Source organism: Hirundo rustica, chromosome 5, assembly GCF_015227805.2.
Source record: "Hirundo rustica isolate bHirRus1 chromosome 5, bHirRus1.pri.v3, whole genome shotgun sequence".
NCBI lineage: Eukaryota > Metazoa > Chordata > Aves > Passeriformes > Hirundinidae > Hirundo > Hirundo rustica.
The window spans coordinates 68,749,953-68,777,204 of NC_053454.1; the positions used below are offsets into that span (position 1 = coordinate 68,749,953).

Genomic DNA, 27,252 nt, shown 5'->3' on the forward strand with positions numbered 1-27,252 from the left:
CTCTCTTCTTTCTGGCTTTCAAGGATATTTAGCTGATGATTTTTCCTTCCAATCTTAAAAGCAAAATAGTGACACCTAAGTTAGAGTGCATATGAATAAAGGAAGTTCTATTCCCTATATATTTTTAAACTATACCTTAGCCAATGCTAAATGGCTTTCCAATGTGACAAAATAAATAGTTTTATTTTTCATATGTGGAAAAACAAAAAGCAGTGAGTACAAATAAAGTAAAAATCTGAATATCTATGCAGAAGTCATCACTGTTTAAATTAGAATTATCTTTTACATCACAGTTTTTCATTGATTCAAATAAAACCTCTATGTAATTCCAATGAGGCCTGAATAGAAAGCATTAAACAGCTACTAATATTTACAAATATGTCTTCCCTAAAGAAAAACTTAGTGAATGTGATATATGTCCTAAAGTTAATTCGTGTTAATAGGATATAAAATGTAATACAAACCATATAAATATAAGTTTTGTATAAACTAGCATGTTATAAGTTAAGTTTTGTATAAACTAGCATGTTATAAGTTAAGTTTTGTTCAAACTAGCATATTGTGAGTTAACTCAGGGGAAGGTGGCTCAACAAAATACACGAATTTCTCTAGCCCGAAAAGGCATGGGAGGGACACGAGGAAAACATGATTGGAATTACCAGAAAGGGGAACGAGAAAGTGCCGCTGCCGGGAATCATTGAAAGGGAACAAAAGGTGACAGAAAACGGAGATGATAGCCCGGAGAACCAGATGATTACCTCAGATCAATATCTAGTTCGTCTCCATCAGAAATTAACATCTCCACACCACACCTGGACCCAACCATTAACAGTATTGTCCTCCTCCGCCGATCTATTCAGACTCTCAGAACTGAGACCTGCATGATTAATGAAGATGCCTCGAAGGAAGGACCGTCGAAATCCTGAGCCTCTCTCCGCGATCCAGTGTATAAAAAGAGACTGCTGCAAACCAAAAATGTGAACTTGGGGGATAACAGACTGGCAGAGTGTGTTATATCGTTGTTCACCCAGCGCCGACCCTGGGCTCGACGCTGTCCTTTTAATTGTGGCTGTCCGAGACTGTCATTTTGTCTCTCAATAAAATTCCAAATTTTGATTGATCAAATTTGGTCTATCTTATTTATAACAGTGAATTACTGTTAAATAAGCAAGCTACCCAAATGATCCAAGTTATGAGGACAAAATTTAAATTACAAGCTCTGCATTCAACCTTGAAAAAACATAGAAAATTAATATAACAGTTAAGTACTATTAAGGAACAATTTGTCTATTATTTATTTATTGTTTCTAAATATCATTGTTCAATCAGCTATTCAAAACTTATATCAAAATTATATGAGTGCCTGCCACCATTAGGAAAATATAGGAAAAAAAAAGGGTAATAACCCCCTAGGGTACAATATCTTTCTGACAATGGATTTTAAAACATATGTCAAAAGTTAATGAGGCAGAAATTAAAACAGATTAAGTAAGGTTTAAAATAGCTTAAAGTGAAATATGTTTATTATGAATTATTTTCACAGTTTACTGAAATAAAAAGTCAAGAAAATAAATGGTAATGATTGCTAGGAACCTGTAGGAGAAGGGAATACAGGTGACTTCACCCCTGATAAGTAACAGCTGTGTTAATTACCCAATACAGCCTCGCCCCTGATGAGTCACAGGTATATCCAATAAAGATAAGTGTGATAAAAGGCAGTGGGTTAGCTGGTAAGGGGGAATCATGAAGAAAAAAGAACCTTAAGGAAGCGGGAAGGAGAGTAGCATGTAGAAGAAAGGTCCTGAGGAGAGGGAATCACTGCTGTGAGGTCAGTCTAGATCTACAGTCAGAGCCTGTTGTTAGAACTTGCAGTCCAGTCCAGCTAGGTAAAAGCCTGCAGTCAAGAGTTTAGCAGGAAATAACCAGCAGTCAGAGGCTGCAAGGGAAACCTACAGTAGGAGCTGCTGTAGCCAGAGTCAGTGAATGGTTGGGATCAGGGTGGCTGAGCTGTAAAGAGGAATAAACCAGGACCTTTTTCATGCTGTGATAAACAAGAAGTCTGTGTCTTGGCTCATTTCTGCCCTCTAACAAGAGGACTGCTGAATATCTATTTATTAAAATAGATGCCTCTGTCTGAATTAGGGTGCAAATGAGACCATATGCTGTGGTATTACCCCATGAGACTAGACAGCCACCAAAGGCAAAAGTAAGAGTCCGCTCTCTCTCACTGGGTGCGATATTACAGCTTTTATTCTCGAGTCCTGCCCTGCTTGGTTGGAGCCCGTCCCCATCATTTGCTGATGCCAGAGAGACCCTGGCCGCACCCATCCAGGGGCTTTTTCCCCAGGGGGCAGGGCCCAGAGGCAGAGACAAGACATCACCCAATCAGGGAGGAGTGGCTGTGGAAGAGTTAGGTTACAGATGAGTAAGGAAAAACTACATGATACAGATTACAAATCCGATAAAACATCACATAAACCCAATTAATGCATTACAACAATATGCTAAAGTTAATTGTATGTATTTTACTTAACTCTTATATGTGCATGTACAGCCCTGCATTTCCCCATTTACTGTCTAATGTTGTGGGTTTACATGATTTCTTCCACTACTTGTGGTTATGCCCCAGGGTCCAACCAACTTGAAGACTGACGTAAACATCTGCATCCAGTCTAATAGCTAAATTTTTTTCTACTATAGGTGCATATCTTTTTTTCTTTGAAAAAGAAAGAAATCCTCTGTATAAATAACTTTTTTTTTTTTTTTTTCTATATTGCATTACATTTCTGATGAGTTAGGACTCTCTTTCTGTCTTATTAAGATGCTCTGTAAGATTATGGGTATGAAAACTCTCAGTTTGGATTGGGTGATACTGTGGTAAAGTCAGGTTTCACTCAAATATTGTTAGTGAATATTTTATTAGTCTAGGTATATTGTCCTCTATACCAGTGAAACTTTAGTTTCTTACTAGGAGCTAAATCCCCCCAGACTGAAAGCCTTACATTAAACTTGAAAAATTAATTGATTTCACATTTCTGTGTGTTTTCTATTTCAGTAAAATGCTACTGATGTACAATAGGGCAGAAGTCACTCTCTCTGTTGTGGACCTTAAAGTCCCTGAGAATATTGGATAGAGTCAGAAGTACATGGAGGAAGAGAGCTGTGGGGATTTAGTCTGAAGGTAAGTCCCGTTTTTGTGTCTGACACTGTATGGGAGAGTGGCATAGATATTCCAGATGGAGCAGAATAAAATTAAATAGCTCAGCTCTGAGGAGTGGAGATATGGGGGAATAAATGGAAAGAAGAGAATGGTGAAGAGCAGGGAGAAAATTACCCATTTTGCATATAAATGATGTAATTACCCCCTCAGCTTCTCAGGCAGAAGTTGACATCCCTAATTAGAATAATTTTATGATCTTCTGGGGACAGATATACAAAAGCATAAAGAGAAAGAAAAAATAACAAATACGACCAACATCATAGGCTGCTTTTACAACATAATTTTGCAACAGAACTGATGAGGTACATCCAGTCTGAGCTTTATAACAAATTACCATGTTTGTATTTTACTTCAGATGATTCACAGGACTTGATATAAAAGACAGAGGCTGAATGAAGCCTTTTCAGAGAGGAAAATGATGAAACCACAATACAAAGACAGGGATTTGAAAGCCTACTGTAATGTGTTTCATTATTTTCTTCTGATTAATACTGTAAAATGAAAGCCACTGTGTTTAACCTGTGCTGATGCTACAGTTGCTGTAATTAAGCATGAGAACTTACAACTTGTGCATGCTGATTGTTTCATACAAAGCACCTGGTAGATTTGCCAGGGCATACTCTATTAAATATACAACAGACATGTCCAGCCACCGAAGTCTGCCATTGTTAGTTGTCTGATTGATCTACAGTATTCCACCACATCTTCGCTTCCTAATTGCTGGGCAAAAACCCCATATATTCAGTCTTTTCCAGATGGTGAGGTAGTGAGGAGATGTGTTGTTTCAGTTGTGTGGGAGGGAAGGGCTTGTGCCACAAAGGAAGGTAAAACCCAGCAAGTGTAGCAAATCTGGAAAAATCCATTATCATATGGCTCATCTTATAACTCCTATCATTTGACTTACTGATTTAATGTTGCCAAGAGACTTGACAGACCAACTTGTTAGCATTAGATACTGTACGTAGTTGTTATTGGTAAATCAATTGTTACCACTAATTTAACTCCAGCAGTTTAATATTCCAGCAGTCAGGAGTTGGCTGAAGGATATGTTTGTATACAGGCATTTCTTCTTTTTTTTTTTCCCCTCACGCAGATGATTCTCTTTTGCATTTCCTAAGTGTGATTTCATGGTAAGGAGACAAGCTAGAAACCAAGAGCATAAAATTATCCTCAGGCATAAATGCAGAAAAGCAGGCTTGAAATCTCAGAGGAGCTGATGTTCTTGTCCTATAACCATTACTTACAGTAGTGACTAAGTTTTGAATAATTTAGAAAATATTAAAATCTTTCTAGAGTTATTTTCATGTACAGTCCTGATTGATTAATTAATAAAAGCTAACAAAGATTTTTAAGCCTCAGAAAAGCTTTGGGTTTCGCTCTGCTCAGAGGATGGTCACGCTGTCAAGTCCATTAGTTCTGAGCTGATTCATCCTGCCCAAATTAATACGATTCGCTCATAGACCACAGAATCTGAAATAACCACTGTGTTTTTTGAGCTAATTAAATATTATCTTTTGCACCACGTGCTTAATTCTTCAACTCAATTTACATAGGTGGAAAGGGAAACATATTCCAGTTATTTTATCTGAAAAATAGGTCTTAAATGTCATGAAGATGAATCCTTCCCTTCCCAATTCCTGTGTTTGTTGTGCAAAACGAAGAAGGACTTGATAAAATGATTATAGTAGCTCAAAGTGTCTCTCAAGGGGTGGTTTTGTGCAGGGGACTCCACAGCAGGCAATGGTGGGGTGGTCAGTAGGATTTAGGGTCTTTTTGTTATCCCAGCGTGAGTCATGGCTGCTCTGAAGAGTGCACATCCCACATTCATGGTTATCAAGGCTGGGAATAAAAATTAGTTTACAGAAAACTAGAATGATCAGTGAATATTCCTGATCTTAGGCGGTCATTTGCAAAATGCCATTCTGTGCAGGACTTTGATGGAATTCAGCAAAGGCGAGCTGAAATAAAATAGCATGTTTACAGGCAAATAATGTCCTTTGCCTGTTGTGCTCTAGTCTTCCTCTGAGAGAAAAAGAAAACCAAAGGCAGAAGAGTGTAACACATTGTACAGAAATTACCTATAGCACCAGTACAATGTTTAAAAAAAGCTGACAAAGAGGGACTTCAGTGGATATCGAAGGATGCGATGATCCTGAAAACATATAAGTGTAAGGGACTGATTCTTGAAAACAGGCAGAGATGCTGAAAACCTTGTGGAATGATCCATCCTTCAGCTTCCTCCTTCCACGAGGGAAGGGTGCTCAGTGTTTACCCTCTTGCTTGAGCTTCTTTCAGTCAAAAAATCAAGATTTATTTGCAGAATATTTAACTCAAAGGTTTTAACTCAAATATACGGCTTTACTTTCCAGCTTCTTCTTTTGTAAAAATACGTATACGTATCCTGCCAGTATAGTATACAGTCTGCATCAGATAGAAATTCTGTTTATTTCTGGGTTGTACTGTGCATATAAATTAATCTGTCTTTATCGCTACTTCAAAAGATGTGTGCATCGCTGTCCACAGACCAGCATTTATCTTTCTGGTTGGTGACACTGTGTGGATAATACATCACTAGAGCAGTGGTGCTAGTTATGATGTATGACACCAACATATCATAAAAGTGTTGCCACTTCTGTGATGTATTATGAAAAACACAGAACTAAACAGAAAGATCAATATAGTACAGGTCCTTAATTTTTTTAAGTGGATTAGAAGTTTTCAGATTAAAGAAAATGGGCTTCAGAGAGTTTACATAGTCTCAGTACATAACAGAAATGAATGAGAATAACTGATTTCATATGACCCATTTTTTAATGAAAAAGAAAAATCAATCTTTTTAAGTTTCCTGTTTCATGTCCCCTCTGTACTCACTATGTGATGCAGCCAGCTTCTTCCCACATTGCAACAGAGCATCTTCCACAAAATACCATCTTCTAATGTGCTCAATAATCATAGAATTCGAATGAGAAGTTATTTTGATTATTTTTGGTTTCTAATTTTTATTTCAGTTTTGTGTCACATTCTGAAGTGCTGGGACAGTTTATCCCACTTTTTGCACAGAAAGGTGAAACAGCAAGAGTCTCCCAGATATTCACATTCGTGAACTTCAAGATATTGCAAAACATTATTAAAACGAACAGTTGGCACTTCTGGCTTCTGCATATCTCACGTAAAGAAAAACAATTCCTCAGCAACTCAGACGTTCTTAGGTCCAGAAGGTCCTGACCCTATGCATCTTAACAGAATAAAAACTCAGTATTGATGTCAATTTTATTTTAATTGAGGAGTTGCTAGCAGTCTTTTTATGTTCATCTGTTTTCTTATAGTTGTGGTGCAGCCAGCTGTGTTGTCTTCTCTACATGAGTATTGCATTTGTCTCTCTCATATAGCCATTGTTTTTTGCCCTCTCCCCAAAACATAATGGTTTTGGGATAGTATATCTATTAACTTTTCTTGGGTAATACACACTTTTTTTTCCTGCCTTGATATTATTTCCTTGGCTCCTTGAAGAGATTTTATATCGTTTTATAGCCCCTTAATCTCTTTTTACCATAGATACGTAAATTAAGTTCCCTTAATTGTTCTTCCTCTGTAGTACCTTCTAATCCTTGAATCATTCCAGTTGTCCTAATTACTGGCATATGTGTTTTCTGGAGACTTGGAACATAAAAAGGAATTAAGAGTCCCCTGTCTACCACGAGGTGCTGCTGTGAACATACCAGTTAGGTCTAGCCTTAAACAAAGGGAATTGCAATTCTTCTTGCATGAGTGGGCCATTCTATTTGTTATGTATTTTTATCAGATTTTGGTACTAGTCACAGTCCCAGACACTATTTATGCATTAGATACTGTGTTTTCCAGCTCAAAGAGCTTAAAGTGGAAGATTTTAATTGCATGTGAGAGACAGAGAGAGGTACATGTTAAAGCCTCCATGGTATTTCAGTTCCTTTAGAATGCGTATTTAAGACATATAATGTTAAGTGATAAATGTGTTTAAATTTATAATGTATTTTGTCTTAAAAATCATATTTCAAGAAGAGGATTTCTGGGACAGTGAGAGAGGAGGGAAATAGTTTAGACTGTGCAACATCCAAAACTTCTGTAGTTTATGGAGTTTATGGCGATTTTTCTCTTAGCCCCAGGAAATACAGAGGTGTTCATCCAGATCATTCTGATGCAAATATAGCTAATTTTATCTAAGCCAGAGTAAGAATATAACACAGGTCCTCCAGCCACTGATATATTAACTGTCTTCTCTCTAAAGGAGAGACACTAAATCTGCCAAAAATGATTTTCTTTGCCTTCAGGTCTGAGTCTAAACAAATCCCTACATGTGATCAAAGTACTAGTGATGCCAGAGAGAAATATGGTTGTGCTGACAGGCAGCTGAAGATGCACATCTACCTTCTAACTTTCTCATCTCTTTCAGTGTTGTCACTGTAAATGAATTAGCACGAATGATATGCTTGATGTAGAATTTCCCAAAGAATTGCCTATCAAAAAACCATGCAATTTGGGATAGAGAACAGAATTCTATATGGCTGTAGCACAGAAGAGTTAATATAGTGAAAAAATACTGTGTTAAGCTTGATTATGATGTTGAATATATATAAATGTGAATACAAATGTAAATGAGCAGTGTGCTTGACACCTGCATTTCAAAGTTTCCCATATATATATGGTACATATACTCTAGTATTTTTTTTTTTATTTGTATGCTTGAGAGTACCAACATCTCTAGGGAAAGCTACCCTTTGGAAGCCTTTGGAAATTCTGAAAACACACAGTGGAATGCTTACCCTTCTTGGAAAACCTGTAATTTACCTGGCATCAATCTCTGAGTTTATGTACAGTGTTGACAAGGAGTTAACAGCAGAGGGATTGTCTTCTATGATAGTAAAGGAATGTAAACTTTTCAGTGTTGTTTAATGCAGAGTTTATCTGTAGCATCATATCTGTGTATCGTTACCCTAACCAAGTCTTCACCATTCCCTTTTTCTGCACCAATCTAAGTAGCTGTGAAGGAATGACCTGCAGTTGCTACAAGTGAAACTTGCCTTCTGAGAATTCTCAAGTTTGAGACATGAGTACAGTGAAGAAGATAATTTTGGTAATGTAATGAGCATTCAAAATCATACCTTTTTAAGATAAACACAAATATGTATGCATTATATCTAGAAATACTGAACACAGTGAAAAGTGGATGTTGCAATTATTGGAAATACGCACAGGGTACAAAGACGAATGCATCTCAACTGACAATTATAAATAGAAAGTATAATGTAATTTCCTTTTTTTAGATCTGTGTTGGAGGTAAAAAGCTAGATGGAAGCCATTAGCTTTTAATGATTTACAATGTTTTTAAAAGCTTCCACACAATGAGCAGAGAAAAGAAGAATGGTACTGGTCCATAATTCACAGAAGGTCATTTAAACAGAGAAAATACATCCTCTGATGTGTTTATGTGTAAACTTTTTACAACACAAATAGAGATTTAATAAAAGGAGCAGAATCATGCAGCAATTATGCAAGATGCACAGTTAAATCCTGAGCTTTTCTTTCAGAAAAATATCAGTAAATATCAGTATATTGATTTGCAGAAACACGTATGTAGAAAGACTCATGGGTTTCTTCTGAGAACTTTTTCATTAGCATCTAGTGCTAGCAAATTAAAGCTAAAGCAAATTAACTTAGGAAATACATTGCTAAATTTCAAAGGGACAGAAATGTACCTGAATACATAAAGAGAAATTTGTAACTGAAATATATCTCACTTCAGCCTAGGTCAGAAGAAAACATAGTATATAATTTTCCTTGATAAAGACAGCATGACTGCTAGAAATTGCTACTAGGCTTTTAAACTACTATTATTTTCCTTAAACTGCATCCTTGCATCCAAATAATGTTATTACCTAAGGTAACAAGACAAAGGGATGATGAGTGCACATTTGGTTGAAGATTGAAGGTAATTTATAGTTACTTCATTTTTATTGTGGGGAAAAAAATGGCAGTTAGCCCTTGAAAGAGGCTGCGATAGTTCTAGTTTCAGGTAGATACTGTGCATTATCCAGCAAGCAGCCTGAGTGAAGTAAGCACAGGCCCTTTTCCACCCCTCATAAATGTATCTAGCACCTATGACCATGACAGCAAGCCCTAGATTGCCATGCAAAAGGTGAACTGCATTTCCACAGAGGCCACTATCTTATATTTTGTCCCATTAACTGTGCTTGATCTGTCCATATTTAAAAGCTGACACTCCTTCAAGTGTCTTTGGCCAGTGGTTAGGTGCCTCCTGCCGTGTCCTAAATGTATGTGATACTTGGGAGCAAGCAGGTCAGGTTAGAATGCTTCTGGGAGTGCAGAGATATTTTTGCTCCACTGGGCTGGTGATTTGCTCAGATGTGGTTGTCCAGTTTTGGATATCAGGCACCCTGCTTGGATGTAGATTGCTGCTTCTCAAGGAAATTGTGTTCTGCAACACACAATTTAGTTATTACCTTTTGAGAGACTATTTCCCTTACTCTGGCTGGCTTTGGCGTCTAAGCAAGCTGGGTTTTGTGAAGAACCCTATTAATAGTTCTCAGTATTTAATCTGGATGATTTAAGGGCCTTATTCTCTGTTGTCATTTTCTTCAGCACTGAAGTACTGGTCCGGCTCTCACTGATTCCTGAGATTAGGTAATTACTAGCCTAAGATGTAAGAGGAATGTAATTCAGCTATGGAAAACAGCATAATGCAACACCATACACCTTGAAGAAACCTATTACATGACTTTGGGTGGCATTCTGGAAGCTGACAACTATATGGCCTTGTTCCAAACAATTAAATGAATCTCTCTTCAGAGCATATGGTGTAGAGAACATGTCAAGTTTGAGAAATATGGTTGGCTGGTAATCTTGATTTTTAATTTTGTAAAAGAACAATTATTTGGCACAGTATAAAGCCTTTTTTTTTTTTTTTTTTTTTATCCCTGTTAAGTGCAGATGTGTCTTCTTCAAAGACAGAAAAAGAAAATCTTTTCAGGAAAATCCAGTTTTTCCTTGAATGTCTGATAGATTATTAATTTTTGTCTCAGTTCTTTTGAAGAAGAGTGCGGCTGTTTTTTACATCCTATTGATACTAAAAGTTTGTGATGAAAATCAAAATCCAAAGACTCAGCTACTGGAGATTTCTAGGTTGGTCTGTGTGAAGGATCTGGCTGGTATAATTGTTTCTAAAAAGGCAGTACTTGAGAGAAAAGATTCATTGTCCGATACACCAGGAATTTATCAACCTACCCTTCTCCTCTGCCTGAGCTTCATAATTAGCTTTAATAGTTGCTCTAGGGTCTGGGCTGGGTGGTGGAGAGGAACTGTCTGTGCTGCACAAAGAAGGGGTGGTCTCACTTTTCCCACGCTTCTGGAAACATCTCAGGTGAGATGATCTAGATACCCCTACATCAGGAGGGGTCTCCCACTGGTTTCACTGAGCAGAGAGCAGTGGTATTATACACAAACCAGCCACTGAAAGACATCTGCCTGCCCCTTTCTGCTGTTTCTGAGTTATAGGCCACCTTCAGACTCGCTGAGCTGGTCCTGGGTGAGGGAGGATCAGAAGGTTCCTGCCCACCTGGCACAGTGTCTGTCCGGGCAGCTCGGTTCTGCTGGGCGCTGTGCCACAAGCTCTCCCAGACAGCATTTTTCTCTAAGGAACTCAAGGGATTAGGCTGTTAAGGGCAAGTCTAAGAGGATTGCAGATTTAAGAGATGGCCGAAGGGGCACATTTATAGTTTTTTAATTAAAAGATATTTTGACTGGAAAACCAGAAGGATTAAGGAATTGGTAAAACCAAGTTAATGTCAAGTGCAGGACTGAACCACAAATTAGATGTTTTTCTGTCAGATCTTTGGCTTTGAACTTATTTTTTTCCTGAGATTAAACAATCTTTAAATTGTTTAAAGATTTTTTTAAAGAGAGATTACTAAGGTAATTTCTCATCAATCTTCTTGACCACTCCACCCCTCCTGTCCACAATTATGACATTACAAATACATTTAAATCCAACACAAGAATTTGAATGGCTGGTAGTATAAAAAGAGAGATAATTAACAGACTATGAAATACTTATAGCAAAATCCAATATTTCATGAGAATTATGACTGAATCCTCATTTTCTAAGCATAGTTGTGTTTGAACATTTAAATGGACCAGTCTTTGCATTATTACTTTTATGTCTGGTTATTTTAAATGATCTGCTGTATATTAAAGTCAAAAGGAGAGGCAGAGCATTTCAGGTTATATAGAGAAATTATCACAGTTCTACTTCTAATGCAAAATAACCCCTGTTCCTTATTTTAACTATAACTCTCTTGATTTATACTATTGAGTCATGTAACATTATTTTAAAGATAAGGTTTTAAGTCAAAGGAAATAATTTTCAGTTTTTAATTATTCTACAAGTTTTGCCCTGCAGCACATTTTCTTAAGACTGTACCTTTTGTTCAGCACTAAACTGCATGAATTACTTATAAGACAGACAGATCAATATCTGAGAATGTCTTACAAATAATAGTTTTGTTCAGCTGGCTTTTTTTTTCTGTTTTTGTTTTTCATTCACCAATATTTTATTCTTATAGCATTAACAGCAAAAATATGCTAGTGAAATAAGAGTTCTTACCAAATTAATCCATCAGTTCAAGGACACAGCTTATATTTAAAATAACATCTAACAGCTGCTAGCATCCTGACACTTTCAAAATATGAAGGGGAATAGGTGAGTATTTCTGTAAATCAATATTTCAGATTTAGTATTGGTGAAATGTTGCAGGAAAAGTGTCCTATGCATATGACAGATGTCTGTATCTGCTTGTGGCTTCAGTAAACCATATTATTTGTTATACTATGCTCTGTCAGGAGCATCTGTAAAATCATCTGCTTTGAATATCTTCGGAATGTATTAGCGCAAGGTTAAAGGGAAGAAAATAAGCCAGGATCAGAAGATGTAAAGCACACAAACGAGTCTAAAATTCCCATTTTCCTGAAGTCCAAGCAGAGGATACCAGAGCTGGGCCTGCTTCCTTAAATTTCTGCTGAGGGATTTCTCTGAGGACACTGCTATTCCTTTAGTGCTTTAGTGTCTGCTGATATCCTATTTCATTCAGCACTTATATCAACTTCTATCAACTTTCCCTGGAACAGACTTTCATCTATGTAGGGCCTCAACTTGCTGCATAAGGTAAGTCTCTCAGATCTGGGCAGGGTGATGCTCTTTCCTTTATAATGTTGTCCACATATCCAAAGCAATGCTAGGATTTACTCTGCTGTAAAAGATAGTCACTTTTAACCCTCCTGTTTGTAAAAGATCTCATCTCAATCCTAAAGCTAAAATATTGCTGAACTCCTTAATTTGTAAAGTTCTTTGATCTTTTGGAATGAGAATATGAAATGAAATGAAATGGAATGAAAATACATCCATTCACTGTCTGCCCTCTCTGATATTTTGAATGGATGGTGCTGATAAGCTTACTGTTCTGTTTTTGTTTTAAAACAGACTTGGTTTATATTTATTCTTTGCTTGGCATTTCAAACGTGTGTTTCCAGGGTTTTAGAACCAGCACTTCTGTGTGCAGCTGAAGGATGGGGTGGAATGAAAGAGCTGGACTGGAATGGCACTGAAGTGTTGAAAAGCTTGTTACCCATCACAGTCTTAGTGGAAGGGATACCTGTGAGATTTCTGCCCAGGCTCTGGGACCTTAGAAACACATTGTCACAGAAGGATTGGCTGCCTGGGCTGGGTGCTCAATCCCATCACACATCCCTTCTATCTCTACATTTTCTGAGCATGGATTTTGTGTACTTACTCCCTCTGGTCTGTGCTATAAATTGGCACTTTCTTCCAAAAGATTCCCACTATCAACCAGCTTAATCAGTTCAGTCCAAAGCTTTTTTTTTTTTTCCCCAAGAGAAATGAGAGCAAAAAACATTGCTTGGGTGCTAAGTGCCTTTTCTTGCGCTCAAGTCCAGTGGGAATCTGGGGCACCTGAATTTTGATGTGACTTGTGTTTGCAGGTATTCAAGTCTGAGTCACTATTTAATTTGAATTCCTTTAGATATTTGTTGGTACAGTTGTGCTGTACAAAACTGACTTTGCATATTTTCCCTCTGTCTGTTGTTTGTGCAGTTCATGGAGATGTTGTGTTCTTTCAGGATGTTTCTCTCCATGAACTCAATGCTTTTTGAAGAATGAATTCTGGAAATACGTGCAATCATATTGATTCTTGAATACAATTTTTCCATTTATTTTCAAGTCTATATTTAAACATGCTATATAAAAATAAAATCACACTACCCTCCTACTTCCTGTGGCAATTTCCTCCTGTATTGACAGCTATTACTTTGGTATTGATCTTTATCTGGCTGACTTTATTTACAGTGTGACAAGTTCATACTAATAACATCAATCTATAAAACAGTCAATAGAACAACCTAAACCGCACAAACCCACCTGATTAACAGTTTTTTACAATGCCCTCTTCTGAAATAAAAACACAGAGCTAGATTTGGACATCTGGCCCCCAATTCTTTGTGGGGTGATTCTTTTTTCTCTCTCATTGTAAATGCTGGCCATTTTTTCATCTGCTTTTTTCATGGAGGTATAGCTGCTGCTGCAAAGCACCACACCTACAACTTGGCTGATGCTCGCTTCTGTTTACTTCTATCTGACATCTTCTATTAGGAGAGTTTTCAGCAATATATCTGTAAATGTTCTGGGCAAAGTCAAAGGAACACTGACATAAATCAATATTTCAGAATTATATTTCATGGGGTTTATGAAACTTATCTGTTTATGTTTTGCTTTTCTATTTAATTGTTCATCTACACTATTTTTCTGGCAATTAAAATTAATTCTTTTTCATAGATTCTCGAGATGCATTACACTCTATTTATATATTATACTACTGACCATGATTAATGACCTTACACAATCTGAATATCTCATTTTATTACAATCATGATAAATTGTAGCCTACCATGGGAACTTTAGATGATTCCCATGCAAGATCTAAGTGAAAAAAAAAATATATCATAATTAGGAAGCACAAGAATACTTTGCCAAAATAAAGCTTACATTTCCCTGTTTTTGCTAAAAGGGTTTTATAGCACATCAATCTAGCTGTCCCGTTCTGTTCTTACGGGACTCTAGGTCAAGGATTTTACCACAGTGCATCTCATATTGAAGGAGGGTCTTTTTGCAGATTTTTTGATTGGTGCCTTGGGAACTTGTGAAACAACCTGTCCATGCCAAGGTGAAACTGAGAGACTCCTCCTGTGGTCTCTAGTTTCTGTGGGATGGATCCCAGACCCACTGCTCTTTGGTCGTGCATTGCCCAGTGCTCAGCATGTCCCAGCTAAAAAACAAGTATCCTACTGAAAGCTGGTGGCAAAGATCATTCCACTTTTTACCTCCCTGTTTTTGCACACAGGGAAGCTGTGGGCATGCAGGCCACAGAGGAGCTGCAGCAGCTCCAAATAGTCTCTGATAAGGGTGACTGATATATCAAGTATCACCCCATCAGGTTGTATAAACTCGGCTTCTCCGAATGTCACATTTAGTGTGACACCTCTTCATGCTCAGTTTCTCCCTGCTCTGATGTCTTCCCTGGTCCTGCTGTCTTTCATCACTGTCTAGGTGACAGTGGAGGGTGAGAGCACAGAAGCATCAATCCCAGTCCCAAATCACCTGCAGAATCACTTGTGGTAGAGTGAACGCTTAGCAGTTCCCTTGCAGTTTACCACTTGATTTTAGTTTTCAAACAACAACAAAAAAACCCACAGTAATGGAAAAATTAATTAATTTTTTAATGATTTTTAAAAATTGTTATTACTGCAACATTTTATGGTTTCTCTATTTTTATTTGTCAAATAATTCTTGAGTTAGCATCTTGCACTTTGTGAAATGTTATTTGGAATAATCAGTGTGTTTGTTGTTAGTATCAAATAACATCATGTACTGTAATTAGAAGCATCATCAGCAGTCAGTAAAACTGAAATTAGGTAATTCTTTGGCTATAAGCATAACCAATTGATTAACAGGATTTTTAAAGTTCAGTTTTAATTTTGTCAGTAGAAGTCATTGGACTTCTTAGCAGTTCTTTAAGACTGGAGTCTTACTGTCCCTGTTCTTAACAAACCTAAGGTAAGAAAAATCATAATATCCCTTCATCACCGAAGAAAGGAACTGTGAAGTGTTTGTGGGAAGAATCTGGAGAGACAGAAGAGTTGGAGCGCTCTTCTGTCACTGCCAAAACAGAGCTCTGTGTATATAAGCTTCTCTTGATTTATCAGAGTACGTATGCTTGTTTCTAAGAAGGAGATGACAGAAATTTCAAAGGTCCTCTAAAAAAAAAGTTAAGGTTGCCTGTTAGGCCTTATGGTTAGGATTGGCATTAAGTCAGTTTTCTCAACTGATGCTTGAATTTATAGTTCTATTTTAAATTTTACTGACTGAATTTTATTTTGTTTTCTAGTCTTTCAGAGACTTTCTTCCAGGTCTAGAAATCTTTACAGATTTTTGGACCATGAAATAAAGTATGGTTTTCCTCAGAATTTAATTGCTGTTCAGGTGAACTTCAAAATATCCAAGCAGAACTTCTATATGCAGTATCTAGAGGGATAAGTGATTTCAGCTTTGAACGAAGCACAAGAATGGATTACCTTCCAGGATTTTAAATGAAGCAATATGAAGCAGAAACACCTAATCAATGAGTTGTTTAATCAACTGGAGAACTAGTTATGACTACTAGGGTTTCTGCTACAAACTTACATCATTATTGATACTATTTTTTTTTTTTTAACTTTTGCTTTTTTACTTTTTGCTTTTTACTTTGGCTCTTCTTTGAAGAGCACATCTCTCCAGACAACAAACTACTGCTTGGTTGGATAGGGAAATCAGGAATAGAGTGTATTTATGATAAATAACTGAAGGAGAATAATTCTCTATGTTAAATTCTGAAAAAATTTCTTCTCCTATTATTTACAATGCTATCTCCATTTCCCTGTTTAACACTGCCCATAATTTGAAAAAAAAAAAAAAAAAAAAAGTAGTTATTTTAATTTCTCCTCTTTTTCACTTTTGTTGATGTTTTCTTTTTTGAAGGAGAGTTAATTATTTTTTACTCCTACTGTTAAAGATTTTTGAGTTTTTTTTCCTTTTTTGTGAAGATCAGCTGGGAAAACCTATGATTTACCTAGAATGTGAAATCAAAATCACTGGCCATAGAGACAGCAAGTACATCTTGTTCAGCAATATGGAAGCTTATACAGAGGCAAAATTACTATATAAATGGCAGATTTAATAATCAAAATAAAAGAAATGGGAAAATAATAGGCTTATTGAAAATGAGAGAATCTAAAATATTATTTACATGATGATTTAGCCACAATCTATAAAAACTGTGATGCATCTGGGAACTGTACTTGAAACACATATAACTTTTTTTTTTTTTTTTGGTGACACTAATGTAAATTCAGTTCAAAAATCTCAGTCAAGATTCCAGCTCCATATTAAATGTAAATGTGGAAAAAAAAAAAATCAAAGCAAATTTGATATGATTAATGGACAAAACACTCTAATCTCTTTTCCCCTTTTCCTTTGGTGATTACTGTATCTAATAGCATAAGACCATTAAATTACTTCATGCTTACATTTTTTCAGAAGTACTCTGTACTTTAGATATTATGAATGTGTTCATGTAAATGAATATGGTGTATCTTCATTAGAAGCATAGTGTTAGAATCAAAAGAATTTAAGTTCAGCCACAGCCACTCTTAACAGAATTCATGGTTCCCCTTTATATCTGTCTCTTAATTTTTGGCCTTCTCTTGACCTAAGTTGACTCTGAGAAATAAGGCTGTTTAGGAAAGTCTATGTTGAGGGCATTCTGCTGGATCTTTTGTGTCTTTGGTAAATAACACCAGAAATGCTATAAACCTGTTGACTCCAACAGGAAGAAAACAGTGGAAAATTAAATAAACAGTTTATCTATATGCTTGGTCAGAATCAGCTCTATCTTTACAATGTAAAGGCTTTTTTTCAGAATTATTGGGTATTATGACTCAGTTGCATTTTCAAAATTGTGACCATTCTCCATTAAGCATTCATCATAATAAGTGAAGTTCAAAGAGCCAGATCAGCTCTTTCAACAACTTTCAGATTTGAAACTCCCTAGTTTTGAGCAGTTGCTAGATAACCTATGACCAGCAGAGAGTGAAAGAGAGAAGGAACTCTGTGGACAACAGACCTGTGGGATTTGCCTTCACAACTTACTCTGCAGATGTTTTATGTCTCTGTAATTGGGTATATGACGGCTGACAGCAAGAGTCTCAAGGCCAATGCTTTCCCGAAAGCAGATGAAGGTATTCTTGCTGGAACATATTGCAGATTTTACTAGAGACAGTGAGGCAAACTGGGAGGGAGAATGGAAAGTAATTGCACCATAATTGCACGCTGTTGAAATGACCAAGTCGAGCTGTCTCCGGCCAAACCAGACAGAAGATGGGTAGAAGGGATGAAATTCATAGGGACTTATGGAAAGTTATGCAGAGTTTTCTTCTTCTAGCATGTCTCTGAAAAGTAGTTGCTAAAAGAGAAAACAATCTTACTTTTAAAAGAAATGATTGAGAGATACTTGTTTTCTTTAGTTCTCTCCTGTCTATCCACTTTTATTCTGTCTTTAAAAAGGCTGTGTCAATCAATTTTCTTCTTTCTTTCTGTAATTTAAAAAAACAAGTTATAAAATTTTGAAGCCTTTTCACAGGTCCCTTTCCAAAAGATGTTCTACCTCAAAACTCCTCCTACATCAGGATTCCACTGGAGTAAACTTTGAAGAATTTACAAACTAATGGTAAGGCTACAAATGATCAATTTTTTTAAAACTTTCCTTGTCCAAAATCTTTCTTATAGAAAGAAATTCATACAGTGCTCCTTTGCCTATAATATTACCATTAGCAGGTTGCTACAAAGAGATTTTTTGAAATACTTACGTGAAGTACCATGTAGCTTTTGTGAACAGTGATAAAAAAAGGTCATTCAGTCCTAGAGACCAAATGATGGATTTGGTATATGATAGCCCAATGCAGTCAACATTTAGTTAGGATGGCTAGTTGCTAAAAAGCTGCCCACACTGTTTTAATTCAAATGATGAAAGAAATGCACTCATAGGATGGCTGGTATCTCTCAAACATCAGATGTTAGAGGGGATTGAAACAAATCTTCTGTACAAGGGAGTGGATGGATCTCATCACATTCGAATATTCATGAATGAACAATGCTTGGCTAATTCCAGAACAAAACTGAGTGAGTTTATTCATCTTTTCACATTATAGCCTCATTATGTGGAAGTGCTTTTATGACTTTTTAAAATTTTTTTGTTTGTTTATTTCAGGAGGACTTCTAAGGTGTCTGTAAGTGGCTGTGTTGCTGTTAAATTTAATGGGCTCCAGCTGTGCAATGGCATTATTAGTTAGAAACAAGAAAATCTCTAGAAGAAAAAGCCAGGAAAACATAATACTTTTTAAGGGTTATTTGCTTACTGGGAGGATGTATCATTGGTTAAGTGTGTGTGGGGATTTTCAGACAGCACTGAAGGTGTACTGAGTTGCATAGGCATGCAATGTAATTCTGGTGATCTGAGACACTATAGCGATGTGATTAAAGATCTGCGTTGGAGTGACTGTTCACACCTGAATGTTTTTTCACACATTCTTTGCCAGTAAAGGAATTCAGAATCGTGTTTTTCTACACACTAGATAACTTGTTTATAAGATCTCTCTGAAACAGAAGACCCTTCAGCCCTTATTCATGGCATTTCAAGAATTTTCCTCTGCTACCTTTGCTGCCATAGCTGCCTCTTACTTGCTTCACTGTATGCACAGAGCTGCATAACTTGCTGTGCTGCATCAGCACTGCTGGCTACCTAAGGGTCAAATCCCATCTGATGTTGCTTCCTGTGCTGCCCTATCCCTCTATCCCTGAGATGTTTTAGGAACAATGAAAAATGCTCTGGTCACTGTTGTCACAGCGTCTCCCTTTCCTGCTCCCGGTCCTTGTCTCTCATTCTACAACCATGTTTTGGTGAGGCAGCTGAGGTGAATGGACCAAAAGCAGCAGGTGATCATCATGACTCACTGGGCACAGACTTCTTGCTGAGGGGCTGTTGTCTGATGATCACATCTGCCATGGATGAGGTATTTGTGAGATTCAAGCATTATCTGTCATCCTCAAGTTGCTGTTTGCATCAGTTGTGTCTTCAGTCTTGCATGCACAGCAAGGATAAGTCGATTTGGCCCAGCAGAGCAGGAAGACTGCAGTTAAAATTGTGTGTATAGGAAGGAGCAAGTAAGATCTGAAATTTGTGTTACACAGAGATGTTCCTAACTCCACATACTGAAAATCTGATGCTTTAAGAAAGGTACTGATTGACAATCTTCTGAAAAAATTAAAGCCTTTTTGACCATGACCCAAAATGTAAGCTACTTTCCCATTGCCTTTGCCCTAAACTTGATTAATTTCTTCTATTTTACTGATTGATCTTGCTCAAGCTGAATTTGACCAAGGGAATAAGGCTTGTTTATGACTTAACTTAGAAATACCATGAAATTTATGTTTGGTAACTTTAATTTTTTTTTTTCTTTTCCAGATAACCACTATTACATTCAGAGTGAGTGGTCTAAAAATTTGAAGTGACGCGTGGAAAACAAAAATCCTGTGGAGGGCTGTGCCTCTGGAAGCAGTTGCAGCACTGGAAAAAAAGTGTTGTTGCAAAATGGAATTGGGTCATTTGGTAGATCAGTAGTTTCTCCTGTAGGTGGGCAAGGCCACATATATAGCTCTGCCTCTCTGCTTGACTTTGGGTATGGAGTTAGGGCCACAAGTGACATGCAGCCTCAGGTGATATCCTCCTGTGACTGGAATCAGGTGTTTTGCACTGGCTGATATCGTTATATCCTGTACATTTCCCCCTTTGTTCACAGTCTGTCTGCTCTAGTTTAAACCTCTGCGGTGATGAGAATACGATTAGTAAGCAGAGTTAAACTTATATTTAAAAATTGATTTTGCCTGGAATTATAAATATCTAGAACATTAGCCAAGGTACCACAAATTTCATTTAGATGTTCTCTTTTGCGTGTAATGAAGTGACTTTGAATTTACTTTTTAAGAAATACTCATCATGAATATAAATTGTTCATCTTCAAAATCAACACAATCCATTATTTCAGTATGTTTTCTGTCATTCAGCTATGCTTTCAGGTTATTTTTAATGCTTAATCCATCATTTGGTGCCCTTCAGCATGGGAAAGGTAAATGTAAATCTTTCCCATAACAGAGAAACAAATGGAATCAAAATGAAGACTGCTTTGTTTTGATAAAAATGCTAAAAATTAAAACAGAGAATTCAAGGTAAAGCTCTCCTCTTCAGAGGGCTGTCTGCTGACTTCGTAGGAATTATTTATTTTAATACTTACATTTGAGGATAGGTAAACAAGACCAGCTCAAGTTTTTTAAACTGTGTCAAGGGAAAAGTTGCAAATCCACATGAAGTTTTTGATTTATGATTTTTTCTGTATCTTTAACCCAGATGTTTTGGTGTTGTTGTTTGTTTGCTTGTTTGTTGGGGTTTTTTTTGTTTGTTTGTTTTTTTCCAGTGCAAGCAGAAGATGATTACAGGCTGTGAGGAGGGAGAAGAAATGTTGAGCTCAACAATCCTCCTGATGCGTCACAACAAGATGAGACTCTATTTTGCTCTCTTCATCTTGTGCCTCCATGCTGCCTGTGGCAATTGTGTTTCTTGCTGCTTTTTCTTTCTCCTCCCTTTACTTTGCTAGGTAAGAAATGGCAGATGACTTATTCTATCCCTGGCTCTGACTGGTGAGGCCAGTTTTATCAGACCTGTCCTGTTGAGGATTAGAGGCATGGAACTGAGGGTGGGAGACTGGGCCTGCAGGAGAGTTGTTAAGGACTGACAATTCACCATTGGGATCTCTCAAGCAACACAGGCTCTGTATTTCATTCCCACACATAATCTAATTATTGCTGACATTTGAGATAGAAAACTCTGGGAAATAAACGAGAAGTTACCCTTATAGCAAAGATGGCAAACAGGTTTCTTTTTCTGCATGGCATCCAGGAAATGTGACAGGTTTTTTTAGCTATGAATGTATTTTTGGCACATTTGGTCTGGTTGAAGGACTTTTAAATCATTGAATGGCACAGCAAGGAGGTGTGCCTCTGTGATTTCCATGGTGGTAAAACGTGTGTGTAGTTTTCAGATTACAGTTCCTCTCATTTTTGGCATGAGTGTGGTGCTGGTTTTTCTGCACTGACTTTGGCCAATCCTGTTTAGAAAGGATGAGGTCTTCCCACACTCATAATTTATCATCATTTGTGATGGCGAGTGATACTTGAAAATGATGATGCACCAACATTACCACAGTTAGAAATAACCGGCTATGATTTATTTTATATACATATGAAAAAGGAAGGATAAAAGTATTTTTCAGCTAAAATCTACGACAGCACAGTTTGGTTTTGACATGTCAAAAACGTTCCCTTCTGGCTTTGCCTTAGTGCTTGTGTAACTGTTTCCTGTGCCACTCAGTATCTATGCTGGTCTCTAATGAAGGTGCAGAAAGAGAGTGACCATCATCCAATTTACTCAGAGCAGATTTATCCCACTGAAATACCTTTAGTTTACTCAGAGGATACCCCTCTAACTTTGTGCTCAGCTTTGTGGAGCACTCAGGGAATCAAACCAGATCCTAATCATAAACTAGGAATTACTTTTTAATTCTATTATGCTTTATTTTCTTATCTCCAGTTTATTGAATTAGTAGCAGTTAGTCCAGATAAGAAAACTGATACAAAACTGGTGAAAGTGAGAAGCCTGTTGATGTCTTTGTGTCTGTATTTGAGTGACATTAATATATAAAAAGTGACAGGCTTCTCAGCAAGCATTCTTTATAAAATAAATTCTCTTTGACTAACAGGAATAACTTAACTTAGTTTTAGATGTGTGAAGATGCCTATGTCTCGGATCAAATTCCCTCAGAATGGTGTACTCAGCTAACATTGGATTCAGCTGAGACTACATAATAGACATTTTGTCTAACATAAGACCGAAGAAATTGCATCCTAAAAGTCAAAACACTGTTTTCACTGAGGTTTAAAGGTCTGTATTGCTTTTGTAGCTAGGGAAAACAAGAAAATAGTTCATTCTGGTATTTATTTAACCTTTTTTTCCCAGAAGATATGAAATTACCTTTGTGGAAGTCCATGTCACAAGTAATGTTATGGTAGGCTTTCTAGTACCCCTTTCATGATTCTTATACTTTCTCATTTAACATGTTAATGTGATTGGGTAGAGAAAAATCAATATCTATATATTTTCCCAAGTATCTGGTTAATGTAAAAAGTGCATGTTGCTTCCTGTTGTTTTTTTACATAGCCCTAAAATTCCAATTGCCATAACAGCAAATGCCACTTATAATTATCTATTTCATTAATTAATTTCTTTTCTCCCTCTGTATATATGTCTTTTTCCTCTGAAGACTGTCACAGGTGGAAATGAGATGACATGGTGGTTTGTCTCAGGTGGAAATTAGATGATATCATGGTTCTTAATACTCATATGGGTTAAAACTAGGAGTTAATCACTCTCATATCATCTCTGAAATAACAGAAGGAAATTTGTAAATCCAAATTAGTTCTGAAATAATAAAATTAAGAGAGAAAATGCAATGAGAGAAGGGCTAGGTTGAAACTAGTATTTTGACACTTCACTGAGTAACTAGTAATCTGAAAGAAAACATGATACCAGCTAAGGGTCAGATAGAGATTCAGACAGAAAATTAAAACAGACACAGCTGTTGTAGCCTGTTGGAGAAAACCCCCACCAATACAAAATATTCAAATGCTTAAAATATAAATCCATTTCCTCATATACAATTAGGTATGTGAAGTTCTGCTACTACATATACTCTGAATTATCCCCATTTGTTGAAGCTAAGTATCTTGTAATAGCAGAAGTTCTAGATAAAATTTGTTTGAATAAACCTGGTTTAGCTCTCATGGAATTATATTAGGTGTGCTCATAGAGGCATTGCTATTATCGCAAGTGTTGGAGAAATAAGTTTTCAAATTTTATAAGATTCATCTTCATTTTCAATACTGCTGTATCCAGTATCAGCTCCTATATTCAAAAATTTTCACAGCATAAATAGAATTGGGCTTCCTTAATTAGACTTTTCTGTAGCTGAGGCTTTTCAGAGGACAATCTGGTTGATGTTTTTAAACTTCTTACTATGCCAAAAACACTGACTGGCACAAGAGATTTTTTTCTTAATATATTTATTTATTTGTTTGTTTATTTATTTATTTTTAGGAACCATGGCTTATGATGGTCTATCTTTTAAATAACAATTCAGTGATATTTGCAGATCACTCATTGGGCAGTAGCGCTCCTCAGCTGCAAGTGGAAGGCACCACACTCTGATAGATGCTGTCTATGGTTAGCCAGATCTGTACAAATTTGGGTAGGTGGTTTTATTTACGTTGAATCCAAATTTTATTGAATAAAGGTGAAATGTACTCCACCTACATAAAATAGAAGAATAAAGCTATGGATGGTTTTATTAATGAAGGCTGGATGTCATGAAGCTCATGCCCTTTCCTCCACATCTGGTCTATCTCGTAATAATGTCACAGTCGCTCCCCACTGCAGAAAAAACAAGCGGGATCCTGAATGTTGTGGTGGGGGCTGTATGAGGCTTCAGCAACCCTCAGCAAGGTTGATCCTGTCTTCTCACACTTGACACATCATCTGAAAAACACATTTCATAATGACCAAGAGATGTAAGACTAACAACCGAACTCCCAAAAACCTAATGAAGTATTTTAATCGGTATGAAATGCTCTTTTGTACTTTCAGTTATCCTTATTACCAACATCATAAGACAATAGAAATCACAGAAAGAAAAACATTTGGTATTTGTCGGGTACGTCCTGAAGGGGGCATTATTCCATTAATGACAGCTAATTAATTTACTTGGCTTTACCATTGCCTAAAGAGCTGCAACCACCCCCCCCCCCCTCCCTTTTTTTTTTTTTTTCATATAGATTTATCTGGCACTAAAGAGGAATTTGCTAAAACTTGATCCTTGCCTTGACTTTTTTACAATAGTCTCAAATGAGGTATCAGAATTTTTTCTCTTTACTCTTTTTCCTGAGCTATCTACCATTATCTTTTCTCTACCATTATATCTTTTCTCTCCAGCAGCAGAATGTCTGGCAATATTGATCTGTCTCTTGTATATTATTCTAAATTACTTTTAGCTGCGGTATTTCTCTGTGATTTTGAGGAATTAAAGTACTTTTCAAATCTTATTTGCAAATCAAGAGCCTCTGACTCCTGAAAGGCAGAATATAACAATCTGTAGAGCAGTTCATAGGCAGGAGTGTTTGCAGTCACCTTGCAAAGAAGGTACATAGAGATGAGTCTGGGTATCTTGTTTGAGTAACTAGTTTAAAGCATTCACCAATGGAAAACTGAGTTACATAGCAAGATATTGCAATGCCAAAATTTTTGATGCTTTACTCTGGAATATCAGGCATATTTTATTTGACCTTAATGTTTCAGTAGTTGTTTTACTGCATGAGACAGTATATCAGTAAAAACCACTGTCAAATACTTAATGGTATGGCATTTTAAAAATTGATTTTTTATGTATTCTCTGTATTAATATGTATTTTCCAGAGGATTTTCTATGGTTCACCTCCATTATTTTCTCTTTGGCTCACGCCTTTTGAAGTAACAGCTCAGTTCCTGCAGGGCTACTTGTAAAAGACTGTCATTATTTAGAATGGATCATTTAATTAACCTACCACAGAGTCTGTAAGGAAAATTAATCAGTGTAGTTATAGTGCTTATATGAGTCACAATTACTAGGCAAATAGGTTACTGCCCAATAGAGTCGCTGTAATCCAACTGTACACAGGCTCAAAGAATTTGGGGACAGGCTTTGTTTACTCCTAATTACACCCAATGCCATTTACTCCAGATAGGCTATAGCCTTTGTTGCTACTAATTAATTTATGTAGTGGGTAAAATAATTTATTGTAATACTGGTGTGTGGCACTGTCTGAGGGTAAATTGCCTGTCCTATGACTGGGAGGAATAATTACAGAGAAAATATATCAATTAAAATGAGCTTTATTAAACTATGTTTACATCCCAAACACAGCAGAAAAAACCTCCAAAGATCTGATCTGTATGTTAGACCTTGGGGCACGCACTTAATGGAACATCTTCAGTGACTCATACATTATGTTTCAATTGAATCATCAGGAAAACAAAGAATATTGATCTCATGATCTAAATCCAGATACCCAGAGGACAGATTCAAAAAAAAAAAAAAAAAAAATTCATAATTTCATCTCATTTGATATGGTAAAGTTAGATTCCTTCCATAAAGAAACTGAGGTGTAGTTGGACAGTTAGAAAGGAGACTCCAGTTAAAATAAATTGAGCTACAGCAGAGCAGACCTTGCTGTTTCAAATGTGGCTAGAGAGATTTTGTAAGATAATTAAACTTCAGAAATTCTAATTTATTAATTCTAATAAACTTCAGAAAATCTAATTTTGAAGCGACAAATAAGAAAATCTCAAGGTGCAAAACACTGGTAGAGTGCTACCAATGCATATTTTTTCCCCAAAATACGTGAAATTATACTTTAATTTCTCAGAAATTTTGCTGCTTCTGTGGATTAGTTGGATTTCCTGCACAAGCTTACAAGCCCTTGTTTGTTTTAGCCTATGTCCTGTGTGCAGAGGTCCATGGGGGTGGAACTCCAGAGGTGCTTTCTCAGCAGGGCACAACCAGCTGACTTCAGGAAGCTGTACTAGTACACCCAGAGCTGGAGTGCCCACATTTCCAGCACATGGTGTGTGCAGGTGGGAGGCTCCCCAAAAAGTTGGTAAGTGGACTTGCAAGAGCCAAGCTTGATCACATCACTTTTTGTATGTGTGTAACTGGATTATTATGGTATTACAGAAGCGGGGCTAAACATTTTTGGTAATTTAACCATTTTTTTTTTTTTTTTTTTTTTTTTTTTTTTTAATCTGCTATTGTGATGCATCCTTTGCATACCTGATACTGATCCTGGGGGCGTAGTTCAGTGACTGTCAGTTAATTACCCATCCTTACAAAACAGATACAACCCTCCTGAGACGAACAGCTTTCCCTCAGAGCAGAGCCCTACCCTGGAATTGCCTTCCATCAGCACATGGCTCCCCCAGCAGTGTTTACTGGAACAGCAGCACAGAATCCCTGCTTAGTCTTTTCCAGGACTGGAGACAAATTACCATCTAACTCGAATTAGGAGCAAAATGTATAGACTAGTATGGGATGCTGCCCATCTTCTACCGCTGATGATTCCAGCGCAGGTAATTAGGGAAGGAAGAGTACAAGCCTGAAGGGTTTAATGTGCTGGGTTTACGAAGCAGTATTTGACAACTGTTTTGTGTATTTGAATGCTGGTGCGGGAGGAAGGGGGGCGCGGAAAAGCCAAAATTAACAAGTTACTGTTCACTCTTCAGTATAAATTTCCTTCCGTTTGAAAGCTGACATCAGCCTCTGAATATTGTACATGTACTTATCCCCTAACTGATAATGTTTGGTTTTGTATTTTGCATCTTTTCTTGTGAGAGTGTGAAGCCCTCAGGCTTTTGGTTAATAAAGGCTTGTATGCTGGAATTAAAAGGTTACTGAATATGTCAAGTAACCTTTAGTCATCTAAAATTTACATGCTCAGCAAAGAAAATTTGCTCACATCCCTGGGATTCATGTAACTGTGAACTGTGGTGAAAACCATACATTTTTTGACAGTTCAAAATATATTTTATGCAATTTAGGGCTAAGAAGCATCTTCAGAATGCTTCAATAATATCTGGTCTTTGCTTTTAAAATTTTAATGATTTATCATTTGCTGCCATTTTTAG

At 36.8% G+C, this 27,252-nt stretch overlaps 1 long non-coding RNA gene across 2 annotated transcripts; it reads left to right on the forward strand.

Annotated features, from left to right (window-relative positions):
• The first annotated feature begins 1,749 nt into the window (after positions 1-1,749).
• Positions 1,750-26,998, forward strand: LOC120753069 (uncharacterized). Of its 2 annotated transcripts, XR_005700946.2 has the most exons (9): positions 1,750-1,828; positions 3,056-3,181; positions 8,237-8,330; positions 18,016-18,102; positions 19,897-20,060; positions 20,903-21,082; positions 23,638-23,788; positions 26,083-26,228; positions 26,466-26,998. It is a non-coding gene; the product is annotated as an uncharacterized LOC120753069 (long non-coding RNA). The 2 variants fall into 2 exon arrangements; XR_005700947.2 differs by lacking the exon at positions 8,237-8,330.
• The last annotated feature ends 254 nt before the right edge of the window (positions 26,999-27,252 follow it).